A 7,064-nucleotide genomic window follows, 5' to 3' on the forward strand; every position below is an offset into this window, starting at 1 on the left:
ACTATTTGGAGACCACTTTCCCCAGCCCCACATAATGAGGTGCTTTACACGATCAGTGTGAAGTGCTGTTCAGGGTAGTGCAGGGAGCCATCCCTAGGTGGCCAGATCAGCCACCCACACGACTACCAGCTCCATCACGGGGCGGCGGGGATCAGGAGCCAGGGGCGGTGGGGATCAGGGGCCCCCCAGCCCCTGGAAGTTCCAGGATGCCCCGCACAAGTGCACGGGGCATTCTGGAGAGAGCCCCATGGCTGGGAGACTTGTTTCAACCTCCCGGCGGGGGTCTCCTTGTGTGTTGCCGTGGAGCGGAGCCACGCTGCAGCAGCACATGATCAACAAAATGGAGTTAATGGAGCGCTTGCTCCACTAACCTCGTTTAAGGGGAGGAATGGTTTTTGCAGTTTGCTACCAGGAGCCACAATGAGCAATATGAAGTTGTGATTGGGGCAGGTTTTGAGATCCCATGTTTGCTCCTGTGCCAATTTGGGTCTGTGTAAAGGTTTCTAACTACATGCTTCCTCTGGTAGCATGTTTGGCTTGGTGCGCCATGCAAGAGATTCCACCCAACCCTTTGGGAAATGTTTTGTTTTTTAGGACATGCTAAACATGACCTTGGAGCAAAGCAGCACAACTTTGGCCCTCCCATTGTTTTTGGACTACGATTCCCATCATCCCAGCCACAGTGGTCAATAGTCAGGTATGATGAGAATTGTAGTCCAACATCTGCAGGAGGACCAAAGTTGTGCAATTCTACATTAGAGGAACCATATAAGCAGAAGACTTTACACAGATCTAGATCAGCAAGGAGTGACCATAGAGACAGCAGCAACTAAACCAGCTGGAGTTCGTGTAAGGGCAGTGGTCGAAGATATTTGAAGTCTCATCAAAAATCATTTACATTTCTTATGGTTGGACCCATGAGTCATGTTAAGAGTGGCAATACATGATACAGACCATCAACTCCATCAGGAAACAATGGCTGGCTACCGTAGATGTGGTCTTAATATAGCACCTTTGGTTTCTTGCAAACACTTGTAGATACTCCAGATACAAGCAGAGGAAGCTGAGTCACTCAGCAACCACATTAACCAAGTGCACAGTCTAAGAATAAGAATTACTTTGTTCATAGCCATCCTGAGTTTTCACATAATCCACCACAGCTTATGTTCTGGTATCAATAGTATCTAACCTTTTGTGGAGCACTGCTCCATTGTCAAAGAGAGTGATGCTTACACAAGGGTCCTTTCTGCTTGCAGAATGAAACCGTGTACGTCTCCTGCAAGCAGAAGGAGCTTGCCATGATGGAACAGTACTACACTAAAGGTAACGAAACAGGCCAGTATGTTGTGACTGGTAATTGTAAAAAGCCCACTTACACTGTAGATGCTAGAGCTGTCCCACTAAAGTCTGGTTGGTTTTAAAAGGCTTATTATAAGCATAAATGGGTTGTGAGTCACAGCCCTAACAGATCCATCCTATTGAAGTCAGGAGGAATAAATCTTCTATCTTAACTTAAGCCAGAGTTTGTCTGCTTAATTGGGTTGTTCATCAACCCTTAAGTGTTTCATAAGAAACATGAAAGTATGCTGATATTAACAACCACGCACAGTAGTTTAAAGGTCTCATTGCGGTGGGGAGATGTTTAAAATAATGTGGCACGTAAGGGATAATTATTGACTAATCAGAATGGGAACTGCACAGTAGATAGATTTTTAAAAATATTGTAGCACAAATACTTTGAAGTTGCTCTATTACAATTTCTCAATGACAAGAGGCTAGAAGATGCATTAACAGTTACGTGATTAGGGAAAACTAGTTTGAATAATGTTGCTAGTATCCTGTTGGATGCTTTTGCAGGATATGCTATATTCTAAATGCTTTTTCCATTTCCAAGGCTCTCTTTGTTAATCAGTTGGCTTTGCAACATTTCATCACGAAAGTAAATTACATAGGGAAGGGAGATGAGAAAAAATGGAAATACATTTATTCAAGTTCTATCATTTCTGACAAGGACAGACATAAAGTAGGTAAGGATATTCCTCCTTTTTTCATTAAAAGCACAGATCCCTTCTTGGGCAATGAGTAGAGAGTTCAAACCTGGCAATCATACAAAAGGAATGTTAGCTCTCCAACCCTAAACATGTGAATTCAAAGAAAGATCCATTAAATTTCAGTAGATGGGATTCCTGAATAGCATAAGCATATATAGGCTGTGATTTTACACACAACCATTTATAAGTAACTTTCATTGCAATCAATGAGAACTTATCTCCATTTCAATATGTTTAAGATCAGGATATTAGTCCGAAGGTCCACTGAAATGAATACACTACTTCCTTATTCATATATTTAGGATTGTGGGGCCAAGGAAAGGCTTGAGGTCAGGTGCTACACATAGGGTTAGTGAAAGATTTATGTTGGCAAAATTTATCTTGCATGAGTTTTATAACTTGTAGTTTCACAAGAGGCTATTGCTCTTCCACTGCATAGAAGCAACCTCTATGAGCTGATGTGATCTAATGGTCTTTTAAGAGAGATTTTATGAGACACCGTCAGTGTTGGCCCTTCTAGTGAACTAGTTGGTTAATTATCCCTGGTGGCAGCCCTTCCTGAAAGATGACTGACTTCTTGCCTCCAGCCTGACTTCTTTTCAACCTTGTGAAATTTGATGGTGCAGAACATGGGAAACACCCATTCTGAAAGTCATAGGTAGGGTTAGTCTGTTAGACAAAATTCCAAACAGAAAAGTAGAGCAATACATTAATGAGGGCCAACCAATATGTCACAAAGCCATAAGCAAGCTTTTGAGATCTGCAGAATTCTTCTTCAAATTGGATATTAAGCAGAACAGGGAGGGGGAAGAAAAGTGGAGTGTGATGCCCCCAAGTCTACAGTTTCTAAGTCTCAACGTGGAGTGCAAGAGGTAGGTAGATATGCAGACTTAGATTAGATTAGACTCCACTAGGTGCAAAACAGGTTTCAGGTTGCATTTATAAACAAAAATAATGACTGCTGCCCCATCTATCTATTTATTTAGAAAATATAAACCCTATGATGTACTTTTATCTGCCTCCAGCACTAAGCAGAACATTTGGATTATTTCGAGCTCTTTTGACTGTGTTGTGATATTTTAGTTGACCATAATAAAAGAACTTAGGACCAATCATGGGAGATCCATGATTGGATTGCCTGAGTTTATTTTCTGTATTTCAACATAGCCACCAGAGGCTGCTAAGTTCATCAGGGATGCAGCACTGCCAGAGGGGCTATTTTAATTCTCTTCTCCTCCACACACACCATTTGACCAATCTATCATCACACACCCTTACCGCTATTGCTCTGCTGGGTTAAAAAAAAAACCCAGACAGATACCTGTATTCTGTCTGTTTTTCCCTCATAAGGTCAATAGAAGCCTTGGGGGGAAAGGGTAAATAGCCCCTCTCTGAGAGATGTTTCCCCAATGAAGAAAAATCATTGGGAGATCTGATCACCTATCTCCCAGTTAATCTCTCTTTTGGCCTTTGCAGAAATTGGCTTTGAATCAGCTGGTGAACGTGAATCATCCTTTGAATCAGCTGGTGAATGCAACTGAAAAGATTTAGTGTCAAGAGCATACATTCTTGATCAATCACTTACTATCTTCACTGACCCTTTCTGGGATATCCCAAGCACCCTCCATGAATGTTCTGCTTTGATTGGTTTTTAAAAGGGTAAATCTGTACCCCTTTGTGCATAGAGATAAAAGCCACACTCAAATGACAAGGGGAAAGGCAGGGAAATGGTGGTTAGTGAAGGTCAAGCCAATTTTAGCTCTTCCACTGTTACTCATAAGCCATACCACTGGCTCTGTTCCTAAAGAATACTGTACACACCCTCTAAGGTGTGTGCACATGCGCACACTCACAAGTTTTTGGATGTCCGCTCAGTTAATTTTAGATCCCGTACAGGTTGAATCAGGAAGGCCCCATTCTGAATGCAAGTGTGCTCACACTGCCTTGATACTGCCGCCCAGAATAAAACTCATGCTGCACAGAGAAGAAAAAAATTATAGGGACCACTGTACACATCATGTATTTAATACATTCTATTCTGGGGGAGGGGGGAGTCATTGTGAGCCAGGAGGTAAATGAAGGCTTGGAAATCTTATGCCCTTCTCAGTTCTACAAAGGCAGCCAAGAGTGACACCTCATTTCTCCTTAAGTGCGGTGGCTGACATCCTAACTAACAAGCAACAAAACTCAGGAGAACCCAAACTTAATTGTTCCATTTCAGGAGCTAACATCCTGACAAAGCATATGCGCATTTGGAGGTTCTGACACTCAGCAACGTGGAGTGTTTCCAAAGCATAAGCAGAACTGGGGAGGTACACCCACTGGCGCAATAGCGTATATGCATGGAGGAGGACTGGGGGCCCAGACCGCCATTGCGTCCCCACAGAGCCTCCTAATGCATACACTTTCTTAGTTAGGACACCAGCTACTGAAATGGGAGAATTAAATTTGTGTTCAAATGAGCTTTGGTTTTTTAATGCCTGTTATCCCCAAACTCCCCGAATCTCCTGTAGCAGTAACCCCCTTTGTTATCACAATGCTTATCAGAGGTGGAGTCCAGAAAGGAAAATTACCCCAATGCTGGACTCACTCAACAGAGAATTCCATAGTCACATATCAGCTGAAATAAAGGGTGATTGGCAGAGTAGATTATTCCTTTCGCTAATCAAGCTCCTCTTGAAATCTCTCCACCAGCCTGTCTCCACCCTGTGACAGAGATAATGTTCTGGGCTGGAATTTCTGTGACAGTGAGTCTGATTCCCCGCCCTCCACCCCCCTTGGCTATAACCTATCCTCTTGTCTTTTCATTAATTCCAGAAAGGAATTTCAAGGAATCTGTTATTATCTTTCATTTCCCTACTTCATTCTTTATTTATTATTTGATGCAAAGACTTTATATCTATCAGAGTACATGATTTTTAATTTTGCTGTTTATTTTGTTATTCATGATGCCTCCTCCCACAATATGGCAGGCTTTGGAATGCATTCCCTGCTGAAATAAGAGCTTCCTCCATCTCTGACAGCATTTAAATAGCCTGTTAAAGACACATTTGTTCATCCAGATTTTTAATTAGACTTATAGAATTCAACATTGTTTTAACATTTTTAAATTGTTTTGTTTTAATGTTTTAATCTTGTTTTAAGTTGTGTTGTTTCATTGTATACCACCCAGAGAGGCGAGTTTGGGGAGGTATATAAAAGTAAAATAAATAAATAAATAAATAAATGTATCTATGTATCCTTAGGTCACCCATCCCTACCAAATTTACCCTATGGACCTGCTTCAGCAGTGCTGCTTTTACCAAAACACTGATTGGGAATGGGTTGCCAGATATCCTTAGGAGGTATTAATTACGTCAGAATAGGCCTACACATCTGATGACCCACCAAGCTAAACACACTTGCAAGTTGCTCAGTAAGCATCTTTTTGGATAACTGTCAGGATCTGCAAAAACAAGCAGTTGTTAAGCAGCTGGCTGGCCACAGTGTATGGGTGATGGGCTATATTTAGCTTGGTAGTCCACAAGTTGTGTAGACGGCCTTCTCCAGCACACCTTGGTCCTATAGGAACACACTTAGTGCCTTGTACTTCTGCTTTCTTGGAACACCCTTGGATGGATGCCCTACATTTTAGACTTTACAGATCCAAAGCATCCCTTGATGAGGTAACCCAGCTTGTGAGGGAGGTATGTTCAACTTTTACTTTCCATTGAACTGGATGCAGTTTTATATATCATTTTACTTTTCTCCCATTTGTGTTTGATTCCCTGTAGTCTGCCCAGTACATAATCTTTTTTTATATCTGAAGGTTTTCAACACAGCATGAATTCATTAGATTAACTTTTATGCCTGCTAGGATTTACAGCACAAGCCTGTCTCCTTGAAAGTAAATCACACTATGTTCAATGGGGTTTACTCCCAGGTAAGTGGATTGCAGCCATGGACACATCACTTTGTCTTTATTTCCTTGTCAATATAATCCCCTCTGCCTTCCCCCCCTCCCCTTTTCTTTTCTCTTTTCTTTTTTAGACATCCCTGCTTTCAGTGGGAAAGATTTGGCTGCTTTAGGGCTTTAAATTAAAAGGTAATATTTTAGCTTGTTGTAGGGCTTATTTTTTTCTTTTTAAAGGAGAATTGCATGCACTTATATCACCCCTTCACCTGATTCAAGCTCATATTTACTGTCTCGGTGTGAAAGACACCCCACCATCTGTGATTTTTATTGAAAGAAGATACCAGCCCATAAGAAGCAGCTAATGCTAAACTGGAGCAGCTGTGCACTGTCTCCAAAAAGAATTATGGGGCATGTATTGAATGTATGGCATTGCTTTGTAAGGATTTGCTGTGATACAGTTTGGTAACAACAAAAATGTTGAGAGTGTGAGCTGCACAACTTGCTGCTTTGAAGACTGGGATTTTTGCACATACAGGTCAACATAGTTTCTTCTCCCACGTTTTCAGACACGGTGTAATTCCACAACATATGTCACTACTTGCCACACAAGTAATTAACCCTGTCTACATGATAGGGAATACATTAATTTAATTACTATGAGTAAAAAAAAATTGCTAAGGGTTGTCCTGAAAGCCATGGGGTCTCAAGATTTTCAAAAAAGGCATTAAAGATACTACAGTAGTTAAAGTTAATAAAGTTATAGTTAATCTGCAGTTAAATAGATTTAAAAGGTAAAGTGTGCCATCGAGTCGGTGTCGACTCCTAGCAACCACAGAGCCCTGTGGTTTTCTTTGGTAGAATACAGGAGGGGTTTACCATTGCCTCCTCCTGTGCAGTATGAGATTATGTCTTTCAGCATCTTCCTATATTGCTGCTGCCCGATATAGTCTGGGAATCATACCAGCGGGGATTCAAACCAGCTAACTTAGAGTTTATTCAGAAACTCTAATTATTCATATCCTTCTCATATTCCCCTCCCTTTTTCTTTCTGACTCCACCCCCCACACTCTACAGGATCCCCACTGGGACACACTTCTAAACAACAAAACATAAAAGAT

General features: G+C 41.4%; 1 long non-coding RNA gene across 1 annotated transcript; it reads left to right on the top strand.

Moving 5' to 3' along the window:
* Positions 1–1,251: 1,251 nt before the first annotated feature.
* LOC128340134 (uncharacterized) lies at positions 1,252–6,664 on the top strand. The gene is made up of 3 exons (XR_008313483.1): positions 1,252–1,323; positions 1,895–2,027; positions 6,081–6,664. It is a non-coding gene; the product is annotated as an uncharacterized LOC128340134 (long non-coding RNA).
* The last annotated feature ends 400 nt before the right edge of the window (positions 6,665–7,064 follow it).

This window comes from Hemicordylus capensis, chromosome 1 (assembly GCF_027244095.1).
Source record: "Hemicordylus capensis ecotype Gifberg chromosome 1, rHemCap1.1.pri, whole genome shotgun sequence".
Lineage (NCBI taxonomy): Eukaryota > Metazoa > Chordata > Lepidosauria > Squamata > Cordylidae > Hemicordylus > Hemicordylus capensis.